General features: G+C 51.1%; 1 long non-coding RNA gene and 1 pseudogene across 1 annotated transcript; both read left to right on the forward strand.

The window, feature by feature from the left end:
• Positions 1 to 603: 603 nt before the first annotated feature.
• Positions 604 to 6042, forward strand: LOC146500168 (uncharacterized; annotated as a pseudogene).
• An 11557-nt stretch (positions 6043 to 17599) lies between these two features.
• Positions 17600 to 19826, forward strand: LOC146500169 (uncharacterized). Its single transcript, XR_014869737.1, has 2 exons — positions 17600 to 18510; positions 19105 to 19826. It is a non-coding gene; the product is annotated as an uncharacterized LOC146500169 (long non-coding RNA).
• Positions 19827 to 20568: the final 742 nt, after the last annotated feature.

The raw sequence follows: 20568 nt of genomic DNA on the forward strand, positions 1-20568 counted from the left end.
AGGATGCCTGGGTCATTGACCCAGGGCTTTTGAGTTTATTATATTATTTATAATTTCTAGTTTTTGGGGTTTTCGTGAGTCATGTCTTATGGTTTGTCTCTGTGTAATCCTTGGTTGCTGTCTCCCCTGTCTGCTGTATCCCCGTGTCCAGTCTGTGTCTGCCCTGGTCCCACATCTCTGTTCCTTCTGTTGTAGTGCCTGTATGTGAGTCTGTGTCTTTTGTTCAGTTTGTGTTTCCTGTTTTACTTTGAAGGTTTCTGTCTTATCTCAGTGTGTTCAGTTTACGCTTCCTTGTCTCGTCAGTTCTGATTTGCCCCAGCTGTGTTTCCCTCCTGTTGTCCATTCCCTGATTGCTCCCTCTATGTATTTAAGCCCTGTGTTTCAGTTTGTCATTGTCGCGATCTACCGTTTATTTAGCTGTGTGTTTTTTCAGTCTGTTCGTGTAAGTTTAGTTTTGGTTACTCAGCTTTGTTGTTTTTTTAGTTTAACATTAAAGTTGTATTTAAGTTCACCTTTGGTTTCCTGAGTCTGCATTTTGGGTCCTTCATGTCACCACCCCGGCGTGCACACAGCCTCCACATAACAGAAGATCGCGACCAGAACATGGACCCCGCAGACTCTTTTCCCTCGGAGTTCAACGGCGAGATGAGGCGGATGGTGAGTCTGCTCGACCGCATTGCCCAGGCACAGGATTTACGGACTATGGCAGTCGGGCTAAGTGCAGTAGATGCCCTCATTCATCATAACCCTCAGCTCTCTCAGTTTGCGAAGGACACTAAGTTGGATGACACCATTACTGCCTGGAGAGAGCAAGTCAAGGCTGGTGAGCTTGCTCTCTCACTCACTACATCTTCCCAACCGCTGCCCCAGGACAACACACACTCTCCACCCGTCTCAATACTGCCACGGACTTCCTCTCCCTCCCCACACCAGCCGGGTCCTCGTTCGCCTGCCTTCTTCCTGGCGGCTATGTGGTCAGAGGATGAGGAGGAGGTCTCCTTTTCTCCACCGGTTCCTGTTTCCTCATCCCGAAGGAAACGGCGCTCAGGCTGCCGCCACTCCAGGACGGTTGAGCAATCTCCTGTCGGGGAAGACGGTGACTGTTTATTGCATGCTCCATTTGAGCATTCTGACTCTGGACATTCTAACATCACACCCACTTCATCTGTTGGTCCCGCTGGGGGTTCTGGAGAACCGCTCCAGCCGTCCTCAGTCTCCACTGGAGGGGCTGAGTGGCCCGTTCAGCTTTCTGTCTCCGCTGGAGGGTCTGAGGGACCGCTTCAGCTGCCTGTTCTCGCTGGAGGGTCCGAGGGGCCCGTCCAGCCTCCTGCCTCCGCTGGAGGGTCCGAGGGACTGCTTCAGCTGCCTGTTCCCGCTGGAGGGTCTGAGGGGCCCGTCCAGCCTCCTGCCTCCGCTGGAGGGTCCGAGGGACAGCTTCAGCTGCCTGTTCCCGCTGGAGGGTCTGAGGGGCCCGTCCAGCCTCCTGCCTCTGCTGGAGGGTCCGAGGGACCGCTTCAGCTGCCTGTTCCCGCTGGAGGGTCTGAGGGGCCCGTCCAGCCTCCTGCCTCCGCTGGAGGGTCCGAGGGACCGCTTCAGCTGCCTGTTCCCGCTGGAGGGTCTGAGGGGCCCGTCCAGCCTCCTGCTTCCGCTGGAGGGTCCGAGGGACCGCTTCAGCTGCCTGTTCCCGCTGGAGGGTCCGAGGGGCCCGTCCAGCCTCCTGTTCCCGCTGGAGGGTCCGAGGGGCCCGTCCAGCCTCCTGTTCCCGCTGGAGGGTCCGAGGGACCGCTTCAGCCGCCTGTTCCCGCTGGAGGGTCCGAGGGGCCCGTCCAGCCGCCTGCTTCCGCTGGAGGGTCCGAGGGACCGCTTCAGCCGCCTGTTCCCGCTGGAGGGTCCGAGGGGCCCGTCCAGCCTCCTGTTCCCGCTGGAGGGTCCGAGGGACCGCTTCAGCCGCCTGTTCCCGCTGGAGGGTCCGAGGGGCCCGTCCAGCCGCCTGTTCCCGCTGGAGGGTCCGAGGGGCCCGTCCTGCTGCCTGTTCCCGCTGGAGGGTCCGAGGGGCCCGTCCTGCCTCCTGTTCCCGCTGGAGGGTCCGAGGGGCCCGTCCAGCGACCTGCGTCGCCTGCAGCGCCACCACCTGCGGCTCCCACGCCGTTCCCTGCAGCTTCGCCCTCGCCTGGTCCGGCCTCCGAGTCTCCGCCCTCGCCTGGTCCGGCCTCCGAGTCTCCGCCCTCGCCTGGTCCGGCCTCCGAGTCTCCGCCCTCGCCTGGTCCGGCCTCTGAGTCTCCGCCCTCGCCTGGTCCGGCCTCCGAGTCTCCGCCCTCGCCTGGTCCGGCCTCCGAGTCTTCGCCCTCGCCTGGTCCGGCTTCAGCTTCAGCCTCTGCGTCGCCTGGTCCGGCCTCGCTCCATCTATCTTCGTCTGCGCCTGAGGTCCCCATGCCGTCTGGTCCTGTCCGGCCTGCACGTCCTGCACGTCCTGCCCGGCCTGCTCGGCGTGCACGGCCTGCCCGGCCTGCTCGTCCTGTCCGTCCTGCACGTCCTGCACGTCCTGTCCGGCCTGCTCGTCCTGTCCGGCCTGCACGTCCACTTTCCGGGCCGATGACTGGACATCTTTGCCGTCACGGACGGCCCCCTGACCTGCTCGGTCGCCGCCGGTGCCTCCCGCCCGGCCGGCCTCCTGACCTGCTCGGTCGCCGCCGCCGGTGCCTCCCGCCCGGCCGGCCTCCTGAGCTGCTCGGTCGCCGCCGGTGCCTCCCGCCCGGTCGGCCTCCTGAGCTGCTCGGTCGCCGCCGCCGGTGCCTCCCGCCCGGCCGGCCTCCTGAGCTGCTCGGTCGCCGCTGGTGCCTCCCGCCCGGCCGGCCTCCTGAGCTGCTCGGTCGCCGCCGGTGCCTCCCGCCCGGCCGGCCTCCTGACCTGCTCCGTCGCCGCCGGTGCCTCCCGCCCGGCCGGCCTCCTGACCTACTCCGTCGCCGCCGGTGCCTCCCGCCTGCCCGGCCCCCTGAACTGTCCTCTTGGCTCTTGGGCCGCCTGCCTCCGGGCCGCCCCCCTGAACTGCCCGGGTTTGGACTGTTGTGCCGTCAGCCTCCGGGCCGGCCTACTGAACCTTTTCGAGACTGGTACCTGGGCCTCTGCGCCTTTCATGGGCTTTTTGTCTGTTTTCTTTTGGACTGTTGCTGGGCCGCAGTGCTGTTGTTTTGTTCTGTTTTGGGCTTTTGCTCCCTGTATTTTTTGTCTCTGGCTCCGTGTGTTTGTTTCATTTCGGTCCCTCCATCCTGTTCCCCCGCCGCCCACCCTGGTTGGGTTGTTTTTTATTTTGGTGTTTCGGGTTGGGCTGTCTGGGAGCCAGCCCTTTAGGGGGGGATACTGTTAGGATGCCTGGGTCATTGACCCAGGGCTTTTGAGTTTATTATATTATTTATAATTTCTAGTTTTTGGGGTTTTCGTGAGTCATGTCTTATGGTTTGTCTCTGTGTAATCCTTGGTTGCTGTCTCCCCTGTCTGCTGTATCCCCGTGTCCAGTCTGTGTCTGCCCTGGTCCCACATCTCTGTTCCTTCTGTTGTAGTGCCTGTATGTGAGTCTGTGTCTTTTGTTCAGTTTGTGTTTCCTGTTTTACTTTGAAGGTTTCTGTCTTATCTCAGTATGTTCAGTTTACGCTTCCTTGTCTCGTCAGTTCTGATTTGCCCCAGCTGTGCTGGTGGACTCCCTCAATCCAGTTGTCCTGGACTTCCTGCTTTCCATCCTCCACCTCCACTCTCCTCCTCAGGCTGCTCACCGGCCCGGACCGCTGGTGGATTCACAGCCTGAGATGCCGGCCCCGACGTCTACACGGAAACGACGTTCGCGCTGCCGGCGTTCCTCACCGCAGCCTAATCCACGGACATCTCAAGAGTCGGCTGTGGTGAGTAGTACGGACAATTTTCCATTTCCCTCACCATCTGTGTTTGTGTCTGCAGTGGACGAGCCGACAGCGCAGGTAACATCACCTCGGTCAGAGGTCTCCACACCACTCGCTGCTTCACCATCTGCAGCTGTGGCACTGCCGTCATCTCATCCGCCTGCAGTCACCCTTCTGCCATCTTCTTCTGCCCTGCCTGAGCAGGAGCTCGGCGAGCCGGAGGAGCTCGCACTGCCCGAGCAGGAGCTCGGCGAGCCGGAGGAGCTCGTGCCGCCGGCTGAGGAGCAGCTCAGCAAGCAGGAGCCGGAGGAGCTCAGCGAGCCGGTGGACCCAGCGCCGCTGCCGGAGGAGCTCAGCGAGCCGGTGGGGCCAGCGCCGCTGCCGGAGGAGCTCAGAGAACCGGTGGAGCCCACGCCGCTGCCGGAGGAGCTCAGCGCACCGGTGGAGCCAGCGCCGCTGCCGGAGGAGCTCAGCGAGCCGGTGGAGCCAGCGCCGCTGCCGGAGGAGCTCAGCGAGCAGGTGTAGCCCGCGCCGGAGCTCGGCGAGCCACCAGCTGAGGAGCCAGTGCCGCTGCTGGAGGACCTCAACGAGCCGGAGTGACCGGCGTTGCCAGCAGAGGAGCTCGGCGAGCGAGAGGAGCCCGCGCCGCAGCCGGGGGAGCTCGGCGAGCGGGAGGAGCTCAGCGAGCCTGTGGAGCCTGTCACGTAAAGGAATGTTATTTTTCTGTCACTGTGTTATTATTCACATGCACAATCATTATTTCATCATTACTTCATTAGTCTGCATCACTTATCATTATCATTATCCGGTTATCATCCTTATTATCATGTATCATTTACCACTTAGTATATTGGCCAGGGCACGCAGAATGACACATTCTAGATGCAATGCTTCATCATGCAGCATAGTGATGGGTCCACAGTAAGTCAGATGAGGACGCTGAACTTTCGGTGGCCGAGACCAACAATCTTACACAACAGCACACTCGTCTTACACAATTGTTATGTTCCCAGACGCTGGTGATGGGAAACATCTGGTTTCAAGTCTGGGAAAGGGTTGTTGTTGTTGTTCTGATAAGATGACTCCCAGGAATTGTTCTGACGTCATAAAGGCTATAAAGCTTTCTGTATCGGGGCTGAACGGGGAGACCGGCCTCCCGCACTGTGTAATACGTGTGTGTTTAATAAATCACTTTTTGGACACTCCCTAGGACTCTGTCTGCGCTTACTTTTCCTTCCAAATCAAAAGAACCTTACATTTTGGTGCCGAAAACCCGGTTTGGGGGGAAAGAAGACGCGCTGCGAGGGAGCGGAGCTCCTCGGGGGTGCCAAAAGACGGGGGAATCCGGGGGGGACCCACTGAGTGACAAAAACCGCGGTATAAAAGTCTGCCACCGAAGGAGCTCGGAGGCCAGGAGGGACCCGCTCAGCCAGAACTGGAGGTCAGTGTGCCGGAGGGACCTCCACGTCTACCGCGCCCTCCACGCCATCCATGTCCAGCGCGTCCACATCAGCGACCAGCGCTTCATAGGCCATGTGCCACTCCTCGCTGTTGCTCACCGGAGCAGCGCCGCCGCCACTGGACCCGGGGCAGGCCGCCGGAGGAGCAGCGCCGCCACCGCCACTGGATCCGGGGCAGGCCACCGGAACCGCTTCGCCGCTACTGCCGGACCTGTGGCAGGCCGCCGGATGTACGGCGCCGCCACCTCTGGACGCGTGGCAAGCCACCGGAGCTGCAGTTTCGTCGCCACTGGATCAGTGGCAGGCCCTCGGGACCGTTTTGCCGCTGCTGCCGGACCCATGGCCGGCCGCCGGAGCTGCAACGCTGCCCCCACAGGACTCGAGGTCGGCTGCCTGAAGCGTCCTACTGCCATCACGGGACCCGAGGTAGGCCGCCTGAGACTGTTTTGTGGCGTTTTTCTTTTTTTTTGCGCCGCTGCGGGATGCGCGGTCTGACTTTGGGACTGTGAACTGGGAGGGTTTGTTGTTTGTTGTTTTTGCTTGTTTTGGTTCTGGCCCTCTGTCCTGGACCCCCTGCCACCCGCCCTGGGTTGGTTGTGGTTTTGTTTTTGTTTTGGGGTCGTCGGGTGCCGACCCTTAGAGGGGGGGTACTGTCAGGGTTCTGGGTCTGAGCAACCCAGGATCCCTGAGCAGTTATGGACTAGTTATATCTTATGTATTTTTGGTGTTGCTTCCCCTTTTGCTCTATGCTTGTACATATGTGTGTGGGTGGCTGTGTGTCTGAGCACTCGTTTATAGGAGCCTTCAGGCCTGGTGGGTGTGGCCCTGCTAGGGGACTGGCCACACCCGAAGCCACGCACCTGCTGCTGATCAGGCCTCGTCGGGGGAGTTACTTAAGAGAGTCTTGGAGCTCCCACCGACGCGGGATCATTGCGTGAGACTCCACGTCAGTCATCCAGTTCAGCCTAGTTAGTGTATGTGTCCTGACGGCTGCTTCTATTGCGTCCCCAGGAGAAGTGTGGAGCGCCAGATCGCAGCCAGCACGAGGAGTGCTGAGACACGGGAGCGGAGAGCACAAACACTGGGAGAAGACACGACACGGGAGTCTGGGGAAAGCACGGGAATTTATTGTTGTTATTTCCACACACTGTAAATAAACGCACTGTTTATACACAGAGCACCGCGCCTGGGTCCTCCTTCCCCACACCCCCCACGGTTTGCCATGCCATACCATGACAGTTATTAGCCATGTGGCTGTACATGTATAATTGTAAGGATTAAACTTTATGTTAGGGTTTGTTAGCGTCCTATGACGTTGCATGTAAAGATTGTAGGTTATATATATGCTGTAGATGTTGATATGTTCCTATATCAATCCTTAGTTGTGTTCATTGTGAGGTGAATACAGTTTAAAGAAAATGGGGTTATGTTTCTTTGTAGTTGTGCTACAACGCTGCACCATCGCCATTTTGAAGCTCCAGGAGAGCCCATTTTGTTGGTTACTTTGGTAAGAAGTTACCATTGTCCATGTTTTGGAATATTCTGTCGTTCTTTCTGTATACTGGAAAGGTAAAATGCAAATGTGAGAGAAACATAAGAAAGAATATCTGTATAAATGACTAATTATAGATTTTTGTTGTTATTCTGACTGTGTTATACAGGTCAGGTTTTTTGGGGGGGGAGTACAGTTCGGTGATGATCCAGTCCAAAGATGGCAAGCCACCCCCCCCCCCACACACACACACACACACCCCCCAGGATCCTTGCGATGATTGTTTTAAGAAGAGAACTAAATTCTTTGCACGAGCCGTGAACTGTATAAATTCTACTTAAGTGGTAGGACAGATTTGCACCTCATTCCTCCTTTGCACATCCTGCAAGGAGAATCCTCATTGCTGGACTCACACTTAAGGGTGTCGGCTGACACGAGAGAGAGACTGAGTCAAATCCCCCGCGGGGGGGGGGGGGGGGGGGGTGTTTTGTCTATTATTTTCCATGACTTGGACCCAATTTTTCCTTTCATGTACTGCTATTGTTTTCATTGTATGTATGTGAGAATCTTTAATTGTGAATACAAATCGATCAAACCAAGTTCTCTGAGCATTTCATTAGTCATCCACTTTGCTCCAGTAGTCGAATCTGTATCCCAAGTGTTGAAAGGGGTGTAACAATAACCCTAAAGAATGTAGCCTCATGGGCAGTGTAGCCCAGTTGTAAGTAAGCTATTAAGACTCAACTGTGTACTGTGTTGGTGTTTTCCTCCGAAACAATAAGTTCCATTGGAGCAGCCTTCCAACGCGTATTAGCCAAAGGTCCCTTTACTATGGTTCGGAGCTGCGGACCTGTTTTATATACAATAGTTTTCTATATGAGATTGCTGCAAAAACTGCAGCCTTACCTAATGTCCACCCTACTGTTACTCATTTTATATTAAGATTTAAAAATCTAGTTGGTATTGGTATGGCGAGTATCCTTCAGTAATAGTAATAAATCACACAGCAATAGTGCATTCAAGTAGTTGTAAAAACCTTGATAATATATTAAGTAATCCAAAGTATTCAGAATACATTTCTCTCGTTGAGTAACGTAATGGAATACGTTACAAAATACATTTCGGGGCATGTATACTGTAATGTGTAGTGGAATACATTTTAGACTTTTTATACATAGACATTTTATACCTTCCCAAAACTGGTTATTGACCACTCGGAGACTTTCAGAGTTGCGGAGACTTTTTTTTTTTTTACTCGAACAGCTGGTCGCAACAGTGTGACCTAGGATTTTTTGTTTAGTGGCACCATTGAGAAAATAGGTCGCATTTGCCACCAAATTCGTCACACTCTAGAGCCCTTGTAATGATACTGGATTTCCAAGGAGGGGTATTACAAGGGAGGTAGATGAATAGTCTCCTGCTAGCTTGTTGGCTGAACACATTAAAATGTAGTTTTCTGTCTTCGCTCCAAAACAGCACTCTCCTCAGTGCCTCCAATAGACAATTCCTTTTTTCCAAGGTAAGGGACATCTGAACAGAGACAACAGTCCAAATAAATTCACGTTCCCTTTTGCTGTACTCATGATTATGAGACATTGAGACTGTATACTGCGTGTGGCGCAATAATCTGGAGTCGAATTTTGAACTGCCTTTATTCTGGGATATGAGCCCAAAAGCAGTCAGATGCATAATCAGCAATTTCTCCCACGTGTGGAACAGCACAGTGGGAAGCAAGCTCAACTATAATCAGATCATACACACAGACAGAAATGACCGAGAGGACCATGGCAATCTTTGAACTGAACATTAAAATGTAACAAATTTTATGACAGGGGATTTCTAAAAATCACCCCCGCAGTTCTTCAGCTGAGACACCTGAGTTAGAAAACACAAACACTGCAGTTGTCTTTTACTCGCGAGGACGGTCACAGAGCACTCTTCCTGATAGGAGGCACTCACGGACTCGCACTGTATCACCGTCTGTGTTCTTTATTTATACAAGCTTGTGTCTGTGTGTGTGTGTGTGTGTGTGTGTACAAAGATAACAGAGTTATTCTAAGAAGTCAGAGCTGAGGTTCCCCTTTTCTAAGTCTGTATGTTCTTATAAAAGTGGAAGCTGTTAGTTGTTTATCACACAAGAGTTCATGTCAAAAGTCACGTAGACATTTGCTTAGTGATCAATAAAAGAACACATTTCATGAAGCTGATCACACTATTTACAATTTTCTTCTGACAGGAATCAAGGGCACAGTTTATATTCATTGTTAAACATTTAAATCTTTAAATCTTTTTCTATACTTCAGGATAGTTACCTACCCACACTAAAATATCCTATATACCATGGCCATAAAGAGGTCAAGATGGGGATTGTACTTGTTCGGAATGATAAGTGCTTTTAGAAAGAAGTGGGATGCATCCTTTACATATCAAATGCTGTAAATCAGTACCATTTACAGAGAGTTGGGGAATGGCTGCAATTACAGCATTGTAAGATGCCTGTAGACTGAAGAAGTCACTTGGATGAGTGACAAAACGTTTCTCCCACTGAAAACGCTATGTGCAGATGAACAGAATCAACCTTTTGGCGTGTTCTGTTTCATGGCGATTCATCATGCCAAAAGGGTATACCATTAAATGAAAAAATTTTCACACTGAAGCATGTTATGGAAATTGAATTAACTAAGTCTGCAGACACGATGAGCAGTAGCTAACATTTTTTAATTCCCAACAACTTGAGATAGAAGACATTCAGCATGACACTGATACATAGTCTCTCTCCAGATCTCAGCACAGCCCTTGCTTAAATACACTAAAAAAGAACAAAAGCATTCCACAGCTATTGTTTACACCATTGACCATCTCCAAGATAAATAATTTACAACCCCTTATCTCCTCTTACAGGGTCACCTAAAGGTGGCTTCCTGCATCCCCCAATTCCTGAGATAAGATCACCAGGCTCCACCATCTACTAAACTGTATGTGCAATAAAGTGTGAAACTGATTTATATGCTAGGAAGTGTCTTGAATAAATCACAGGGTGTTGCTGTTGAACTGCATATACTGTCAGGGTCCTGGGTCATTTGACCCAGCGTTCTTAGTTTTCCTGTGTTCCTGTGTCATGTTAAGTTCATTTGTTATTCTATGGGTCCTAAGTTGTTCAGGTTGATTTACTGGATTTCCCCTTTTGTCTTTATCCCCATTGTTTCCCTCAGTGTGACCGTGTATTTAGTGATGTGAGTTATTGTGCTTTGCTGCCACTCCTTGTGTTCTGCGTTTTCCTCTTTCCATCATGCTCTCTCTCTCTCTCTCTCTCTCTCTGTGTTATGTTTAAGGTCCATGTCTTGGTGTCAGCATTTTCAGTTTAGTTTCCTCCCCGCACTGTCATGTGTAATTTTCCTCAGCTGTGTTCCCTGTGTACTTTACACTTCCCTCATTACCTTTCATGTACTTATGTCAGAGGTCTGTGTTGCGTCGTTCCTCATGCTGTGTGTTCCCTTGTGTTCCTCTCTGGGAAGTTTAGTTTATATTTTCCCAGTCTAGTTTAGTTCATCATTAGTTGTATAATTTTTCCTGAGCCTAAAATAAACTACCTTTTCAGTTCCCATTTTTGCCTCTGTGAAGTCTGTGTTTGAGTCCTCATCTCCTGTTTGCACACAGCGCTTCTTGACATATACACTGTAAATTGAACCTTACAGGACACCACAGTTTAAGTTTCTCGTTTGCGCAGGTGACATCTTTGCACAGTGTTTACTGTGATTGCTTTGCAAGGCAAGCACCGTCAGTGGCCTCGCACATGGGTTTTGTTTAAAAATTAGTATTGTACTTTGTAAGATGGTGATTGTCCAAATTATGTATACATTGCACTTGTTGAGGTGTTCATGTACTGTCCGATGAGAGTGTGAGGAGTTTGTTTATGTTTCATTTGGAAATATCTGCTGTAATTTTGGGCTACAGTTCAATTTACTGACAGAAGTACAGTTCACAGAGAGTTGGGGAATAGCTGCAATCACAGCATTGTAAGATGGCAAAAATGTATCCTTAGGCCCCCTGCTCGATTCAGAGATGCTCTTTCCCCTTTCACGTAAATGGCCTCCTTGACTCCCCGCTCAAACCAGCGTTCGTCTCTGTCCGGCATGTGTACATCCTCATCATTGAAAGAGTGACCACTGGCCTGTAGGCGTAAACAGACCAGTGGGCACCAGACCAAACAGTGCGTAGATTTGGTTTTGGCATTGGTGGGGATGGATGATTCAACCACCGAACCCTGCCCTGTTTTTTTTTTCGTTTTTTTTTGTCTTTGCTTCTTGATTAAAAAAAAGGAGAAATATACTTGCCTACATATGCTATTCTACATGCTTTTAAATCATTTAAAATTACAACTCATAGTTTTATATGTGAATTATATAATGTTAAATTACTATTAAACAAATGACTGACTAAGTATTTTAGACTTTAGTTTACTTCATAAACTAAATCAGGTATCATACAAAACTAAATCAGGTATCATACAAAATTAAAGTGCAAAGGCATGCAGGTTACATGAACTATAAGTTTTCTGTTGGTGCATCAAAGTGACATTTCACCCAGTGATGTTTAAGTAACCCATTCAAGGGGTTTCTGTTATGTGATGGCTGTGTGCAGGCAGAAGAAGGACCCAAAGTGCAGACTCCGGAGACAAAACTTAAACTCAAAACCGCTTTAATATTAAACTCAAATATAACATAACTAGAAATATCAAAATAAACTTACACCAGAGGACTGAAAAAAAACACACAGCTATATAAACGGTAGATCGCGACAATGACAAACTGAAACACAGGGCTTAAATACATAGAGGGAGCAATCAGGGAATGGACAACAGGAGGGAAACACAGCTGGGGCAAATCAGAACTGACGAGACAAGGAAGCGTAAACTGAACACACTGAGATAAGACAGAAACCTTCAAAGTAAAACAGGAAACACAAAACACAGACTGAACAAAAGACACAGACTCACATGCAGGCACTACAACAGAGGGAACAGAGACGTGGGACCAGGGCAGACACAGACTGGACACGGGGATACAGCAGACAGGGGAGACAGCAACCAAGGATTACACAGAGACAAACCATAAGACATGACTCACGAAAACCCCAAAAACTAGAAATTATAAATAATATAATAAACTCAAAAACCCTGGTTCAACGACCCAGGCATCCTAACAGTATCCCCCCCCAAAGGGCTGGCTCCCAGACAGCCCAACCCGAAACACCAAAACAAAAAACAACCCAACCAGGGTGGGCGGCGGGGGAACAGGATGGAGGGACCGAAATGAAACAAACACACGGAGCCAGAGACAAAAAATACAGGGAGCAAAAGCCCAAAACAGAACAAAACAACAGCACTGCGGCCCAGCAACAGTCCAAAAGAAAACAGACAAAAAGCCCATGAAAGGCGCAGAGGCCCAGGTACCAGTCTCGAAAAGGTTCAGGAGGCCGGCCCGGAGGCTGACGGCACAACAGTCCAAACCCGGGCAGTTCAGGGGGGCGGCCCGGAGGCAGGCGGCCCAAGAGCCAAGAGGACAGTTCAGGGGGCCGGGCAGGCGGGAGGCACCGGCGGCGACGGAGCAGGTCAGGAGGCCGGCCGGGCGGGAGGCACCGGCGGCGACGGAGCAGGTCAGGAGGCCGGCCGGGCGGGAGGCACCGGCGGCGACGGAGCAGGTCAGGAGGCCGGCCGGGCGGGAGGCACCGGCGGCGACGGAGCAGGTCAGGAGGCCGTCCGGGCGGGAGGCACCGGCGGCGACGGAGCAGGTCAGGGGGCCGTCCGGGCGGGAGGCACCGGCGGCGACGGGGCAGGTCAGGAGGCCGTCCGCGACGGCAATGACGTCCAGTCATCGGCCCGGAAAGTGGCCGAACAGGCCGGACAGGACGTGCAGGACGAACAGGCCGGACAGGACGTGCAGGACGAACAGGCCGGACAGGACGTGCAGGACGAACAGGCCGGACAGGCCGGGCAGGACGGGCAGGACGAACAGGCCGGACAGGACGGGCAGGCCGAACAGGACGGGCAGGACGAGCAGGCCGGACTGGACCTGATGGCATGGGGACCTCAGGCGCAGACGAAGATAGACGGAGTGAGGCAGGACCAGGCGGCGCCGAGGGCGAAGACACGGAGGCCGGACCAGGCGACGCAGAGGCTGAAGCTGAACCTGGACCAGGCGAGGGCGAAGACTCGGAGGCCGGACCAGGCGAGGGCGGAGACTCGGAGGCCGGACCAGGCGAGGGCGAAGTTGCAGGGAACGGCGTGGGAGCCGCAGGTGGTGGCGCTGCAGGCGACGCAGGTCGCTGGACGGGCCCTTCGGACCCTCCAGCGGGAACAGGCGGCTGAAGCGGTCCCTCAGACCCTCCAGCGGGAACAGGAGGCTGGACGGGCCCCTCGGACCCCCCAGCGGGAACAGGCGGCTGAAGCGGTCCCTCGGACCCTCCAGCGGGAACAGGAGGCTGGACGGGCCCCTCGGACCCCCCAGCGGGAACAGGCGGCTGAAGCGGTCCCTCGGACCCTCCAGCGGGAACAGGAGGCTGGACGGGCCCCTCGGACCCTCTAGCGGGAACAGGCAGCTGAAGCGGTCCCTCGGACCCTCCAGCGGAAGCAGGAGGCTGGACGGGCCCCTCGGACCCTCCAGCGGGAACAGGCAGCTGAAGCAGTCCCTCGGACCCTCCAGCGGGAACAGGCAGCTGAAGCGGTCCCTCGGACCCTCCAGCGGAGGCAGGAGGCTGGACGGGCCCCTCGGACCCTCCAGCGGAAACAGGCGGCTGAAGCGGTCCCTCGGACCCTCCAGCGGAGGCAGGAGGCTGGACGGGCCCCTCGGACCCTCCAGCGGAAACAGGCGGCTGAAGCGGTCCCTCGGACCCTCCAGCGGAGGCAGGAGGCTGGACGGGCCCCTCGGACCCTCCAGCGGGAACAGGAGGCTGGACGGGCCCCTCGGACCCTCCAGCGGGAACAGGAGGCTGGACGGGCCCCTCGGACCCTCCAGCTGACGCCGAAGCAGGACCAGTAGGGACAGAGACTACTGGCTGAACAGAAGACTGAGCGGGTGGTGGAACAAATGGCGGAGCTGAACACTGGGGAGATGGCTGAACTGCACAGTGGGCAAAGGGCTGAGCTAACGGAAACACAGGAAAATGAACTATGGACTGGGCTGCTAACAGAGCTAATGACTGAGCTATGGACTGAAATGCATGCAGTAGTGATGGTGGTGATGATGGTTGCTGACTTAACTCCGAGACTCCAGAACACAAGGACAGGGGCTGGATAGGCTCGCCTGAGCCTCCAGCAGACACAGGAATGGGTGCAGACACCCGCCGGACACGAGCCGCTCCCACCCGAGGAGTAGGTACGGGTGCAGAGGTGGGCTGTGTCCCAGCTGGCCTCACCCTGGGAACCGGGACAGGTAGCGGCGACAGCTGGGCAGCTGCTGTCCCCACCCGAGGAGCTGGTACGGGTGCAGGGACTGGCAGAGCCTCAGCCGGCCTGGGAACCGGAGCACAGACGAGCTGGACCTCAGCCTCCCTCACCCGAGGAACTGATACGGGTGCAGGGGTATGCTGGGTCCGAGCTGCCCTGGGAGCAGTAACACAAGGGGGCAGAGGAGGTGGCTCAGAAAAAACAGTCTTAAAACGGGCAGGCTCAGAGTTAATATATACTGGGTCAACAAAAACAGACCTATCCAAAATGAATCTTGCATCTCTTCCACCATGTTTTACAGTCTTTGTTTTAGCAGTTTTTTGAGTCCTTGGGTTAACAGTCTTAGAGTGAGCGGACTTGGGGATGACTGGACCAGACTTGACAAAACCAGAACTGCCAGGACTTGAACTGTGTGTGTTAGACCTGCTACGATTGCTCACAGTCTTTCCTTTAACAGCCTTTGGCGAGTGCTTATTATCTTTGGCTTCTCCCTGTTCAGAGGGAGCAAAACGAAAAGGCTTTTCCCAGTCTATGTCATCATCCAAAAGGGAGACTCCAACAGTGTCTGGAGTGAGTTTATTGTCCTTTTCAGTTATGGTTTCAGGTGGGATGTGTGAAAAGCAGTCATTATAACTCACCAGTGGGAGTTGCTCAGCAGGTGAAAAGTGACGGCGGCGTGAGCGTCGCTTCCTCTGAGGTGAGGAAGCTGACGGGGCATACAGCTGAGCCTCTGACGTGCGGGACGGCAATGCAGAGGGTAGAGCGTGAGCAGCCGAAGAAAAACGGAGCACTCCCACCTGAAGCGGCCGAGGCTTGGGTGTGCGCGGGGCAGCAGGCGGAGGCTTTTGGCAACTTCGGGGACCTCCAAAAGCCAGCCGAGTTCCGCGGAATATGTGCTCAAAATCCGGAGCGCGCCACGGCTTCCAGCGGAGCTCCTCCTCCAGCTGGGCGATGGCTGCCTCCTGACGCTCATACAGCTCACTGTCTGCTGGGTCCATGTAATGGTCGCGATCTTCTGTTATGTGATGGCTGTGTGCAGGCAGAAGAAGGACCCAAAGTGCAGACTCCGGAGACAAAACTTAAACTCAAAACCGCTTTAATATTAAACTCAAATATAACATAACTAGAAATATCAAAATAAACTTACACCAGAGGACTGAAAAAAACACACAGCTATATAAACGGTAGATCGCGACAATGACAAACTGAAACACAGGGCTTAAATACATAGAGGGAGCAATCAGGGAATGGACAACAGGAGGGAAACACAGCTGGGGCAAATCAGAACTGACGAGACAAGGAAGCGTAACCTGAACACACTGAGATAAGACAGAAACCTTCAAAGTAAAACAGGAAACACAAAACACAGACTGAACAAAAGACACAGACTCACATGCAGGCACTACAACAGAGGGAACAGAGATGTGGGACCAGGGCAGACACAGACTGGACACGGGGATACAGCAGACAGGGGAGACAGCAACCAAGGATTACACAGAGACAAACCATAAGACATGACTCACGAAAACCCCAAAAACTAGAAATTATAAATAATATAATAAACTCAAAAACCCTGGTTCAACGACCCAGGCATCCTAACAGTTTCTGTCTTAGTTATCGATTTGGTTATCTTACACACTGATCGTTTCTGCACCAAAGCTTCTCTCACCACTTCTTGCATTTCTGACAAAAAGTGCTTGTTTTAAAACATGAATCTTCCTAACTTAGATTTAAAACAAAAGATTTCTAAGTCTCCTCCAGACTCAAAAACAGATGACAAACCAATCTACTCACTCTCACAAGCTCCATTCAGTCACACTGGATCTGTTTATTACTACTCACTGTGTAACTGCTGTAAATTCACAGTAACTGCCATCTCCTTACAAATGTTTATTAGATTAACCACACTTATATAACTACCAACTCTCCAGCCATGTTGATGGATTGCCTATATTGGCTGAAAATATTCATTTTCAGACAAAAGACACAGGCAGACTATGCTTACAAGATGTGATGTGACAACACTAATGAAATATTGATGTGTCATATTCGTTTCATTGTTATGGAAAACAAAAATATTAAAATCATGATGACCAATTGGAGTGGTGATTTCTATGACCTGTGTATAGAATTTGGTGTTTCTTATTGATATAGGCCAAAAATAAATACATATCATCATTTCATTCAATTCAAAGGTTTATTTGCATGACGCACAAACAGACAAAATTGAAAGTTACAAATGTATTGTGCATAAAACGATTTCAAATGTGGTGCAGATGTGTGTCACAAGTTAATCTGACTGTAGGCTATGGCACTTGGCCAGAGGTGGCGCTGGTTGACTCGACTCCATTTGAGTGAACACAAAGTAAGCTGCACGCTTTAGTTGTGAAGCAAAAACGCTGAAATCGGAGTAATAACACGAGGGGAACGATAACGAAGACTAGATTCTCCCGATCATTTACTCTCGCTGTCCTGTGAGCTGCATCGGTGGGGTGTTAATTGTTTGCTGCTTTTGCGATCGTGTTGCGCATGACAATATCACCAGGTAAACTCGCGACATTTTTAAACATTTTGTTGTTCAACAGCATCAAGACTGATGGAGTGTGTTTGAGGTAACCTCACAATTGTCACAGATGACACATTTGGCGTTTTTTTTGCTGGTTTGTCGGTAGCAGCTTCTGAAACGCAAGTCTACCACACCTCTGTTCGAGCAAAGCCAGTTAATCTGCGACGCCAGTTAATCTGGAACACTGGCCGTCTGCCCAGCTGCCCTGTGAGCCCTGGCTCACTTCCACGCCTGCTGCGCCACCGCTGCTTGCCACATGGGTGGCCACCAGGCCAGCTCCGGGGCTTCCAGAGTGGACACTTCCCCGTCGCTGGGACGGGGCATGGGGCGCCGATGGTCCGGGCCGATTCCCTCGCCTGCTCGCGGTAGGTTCGGTGGGATGGCTCCCCGGCCAGAAGCGGGCGATGGGGGTATGTGGCAGGGCGTGTTCTGCGATGCCGCTGCAGGTTTGGTGGTGGTGGCGTGTATGGCTGGCAGCGGGAGAGCTGCAGCCGTTGAATGTACTGTTACAGCAACTGTGTGATTATTGCAAGAATAAATGATGCTGCGAAGCATGAAAATGCCATTGGGTCTGCCGTGGTGGTGATCTTTTTTTCTTTTTTTAAAAAATCTTAAGTGCACGCAAACCAGTAAGCAAATTAAAACAAATACTGTTGATAAACTATAATACAAAAATTACAATTAAAATTCTCAACAACAAAGACAACTGGTAAAAATATAATTAATATGTAAACAACTTAACAACCCCCAAAGTATCTAACGGTGTGTTCACACCGAACGCGATGGACGCGAATAGAGCGTCAGGTTTACATGTAAAGTCAATGGAAAAGCGCGATGACGCGCGATTGCGGGTCCCGCGAAAATTCGGAAGCAGATTTGCGTCGCGAAAACGCCAAAACTCGTGAAACGCGCGTCAGTGTAGCGCGTCTGGCGCGTTTGACTCGCGAATAAAACCACGCGCGTGAGTTTTTGTGTTGCATTTTGTGCATACGCGCGTTTCGCGTCTACCGCTCGAGTTGGAAAAATCTGAACTCCAGCGTCAAATCGCGCCGCGACAACCAATCAGGGGCCTGGTGACGTGGCTCTGACCTAGGTCAAAGGGGCAGATCCAGCCAAAGCCGTTCATTCTTCATTCAGTATGGAGGAAAAGCTCATCAGTGCCGTGGCTAATCACCCGGAGCTGTACGATGCTAGCTACTACTTTTACCGAGACAGGAATAAAAAGGACCTAGCTTGGAGACACATAAGTGAGGAGATCGGGCAACCTGGTAAGTTCATTCCTTCTTTTTAATTTTCAGACTGACCCGATGAACCCGCGCAAAAGCTAGCAAGCCCGCCTACTGTCCCGCTATTTTCCCACTGATGTACAAATACCTTTCCGCTAACAAGATAATGCGTTTATTCAGAGGACATCTGCAGGAAAAAGTGGAAGAGCCTCAGGGACACTTATAATAAGGAGAAGAAGGCAGAGAAGGAGAAGAGGAGTGGGTCTGCAGCAGGATCGGGGAGAAGATGGAAGTTCTTCGCGGTCATGGGGTTTCTGGACCCCTTCCTCACCCCGCGGGAGACAAGCGGCAATATGGTGCGGACCGTGGAGAACTTCTCCCCCGAGGACCAGGGACAGCCCGAAGAGGCAGCAGGGGAGTGTCAGTCAGAAGGTATGTTTACATTGAGTTAATGTAGGCAGTTAATTTATGCGTGTTGTCCTACAGGAACATATTTTGTTTATTAATAAACAGTATACAGTAGTCCCGCTGTTCATCCGTCACTGCCTCGCCTTTTCGCTGATTTTTTTTATTGCACCGTACAGCTTTCAACAATGCGCATTGCATTCTGCAGCCCAAATGACAAATCTCCTCCATGTCGTGTCTCCTGCGCTTGCCAAACTTATCATGTTTGGTTTTGATAACCATCACGTCCAATAGAAAAAAACAGCACAAAAACACTCATAACTATGAGCCTCATTCGGAAATACACACCTGCACCGGGAGCAAAAAAGGCGCACAAAAGTGGCGCCGCAGACGGAGAAAAAGCGCGGCATAATACTTTTACGTTTTAAAATCGACAAAGGTTTTCACTTTGAGAATCAACTTGTGAGAACTGTGACTACTGTTCATGTGCTGCAATAAATGAGAGACCACTGTATATAATAATAATAATAAGTATATAATAATATAATATTCTCTATGACTATTGTCTTCAACCTATATTAACATTAATAATAATATTAACATTTAATATTGTCTTCATAGAGTCAAGTAATCATGCAGCAGAGTCCTCAGCTGTCTCTTCTCCTGGCTCTCCAGTCCCTGGTCCCTCAGCTCCTGCTGCTGCACCCACAGGTATGAACATCAAGCACTGACAGCTTTTTACTTGCTTGAATTCCCTTGTGATCACCTTTACTAAATATCTACAACCAATCAGTTTATATCCTGTTTTTTTTTTTCAATTTTGAAAATGAAAATCTAGTAGCAGCCTTCTCATTACTTTGTGTTGTTTTGTGCTGTGTTTTACAGGCCCACAGCGGAGGACAGCTCGAAGGCGGGCGAGGGACGGGTCCCAGGACGGTCCATCGGCGGTGGAGCTGGCCATCCTGGAGTCCCTAAAGAGGCCACGCCCGTCTCCAACTGAACATTTCCTCCTCGGCCTTGTTCCTGCTCTGGAGAGCATGCCGCCTCAGACACGAGAATTCGTGAAATTTCAAATTTATAAATTAGTTTTTGAAAACAGCACAGCTGTGTTAAATTTGGAAACATTGGACCCTAATGATCAGTAGTTTTCTGATGAGGCAGCAGCTCTCCAGGGCAGAAACAATGTTCTTATTTTTCTCCTCCTTCTCCCTGAGGCTCTTCCACTCCAAGCTGGGTCCTTTTTATTCCTGTCTCTCTGTAAATAGTTAAATTTCATATATTTATGATAAATGTTTTTGTTAATGAATTTATATTTTTTCAAATAAACATTTATAATGACAAAATGTCTCTGTTCTACTACACAGCAAATATTGGCACCCGACTTGACACAAGTAGAATTTATTTCATATTATACTAATGACAAAACATACTAATACAGTGGGATGCAAAAGTTTGGGCAACATTGTGAAAAGTAATCATTTTCTTGTACAAATCACTGGTTGTCACAATAAAAATAGTCAGTTAAATATCATATAGGAGACACACACAGTGATATTTGAGAAGTGAAATGCAGTTTACAGAAAGTGTGCAATAACTGTTTAAATCAAGCAGGTGCATAAATTGGCAACACAAAAAAAGAGAAATGAAATAAATATTTAGTGTATATCAATGTGTGTGTCTCCTATATGATATATGTAAGTGACATTTTTCATTGTAACAGCGATTCATACAGGAAAATAATGACTATTAATAAGGTTTCCCGAACTTGTGCACCACACTGTATATAGGAACATAGTGAAGACAAGTTACTTAAGAGAGTAAAAATAGGTTAGTTTATTTTGGAGTAGAGCTCCATTTATTAAGAAAAAATTAAAAGGACAGGAACACTCTTTAGAGGTTTGTGGGTGGCTCTTAAAAGAGCCGTTGTGGGGAAGTCACTCGGACTTCAAACAGGTTACTCCTTTGGTTGCCAAGACACAGCTCCCTCCGCCGAGAAGTGAGCCATGAATTTCTCCCTCACCAGGACAGCCTCTCTGGAGGAGTTGTTTGCTGCCATACGACCCAGGCCTTGCAACGGCTCCACCA

The sequence above is a fragment of the Neolamprologus multifasciatus genome, chromosome 16 (genome assembly GCF_963576455.1).
Source record: "Neolamprologus multifasciatus chromosome 16, fNeoMul1.2, whole genome shotgun sequence".
Taxonomy (NCBI): domain Eukaryota; kingdom Metazoa; phylum Chordata; class Actinopteri; order Cichliformes; family Cichlidae; genus Neolamprologus; species Neolamprologus multifasciatus.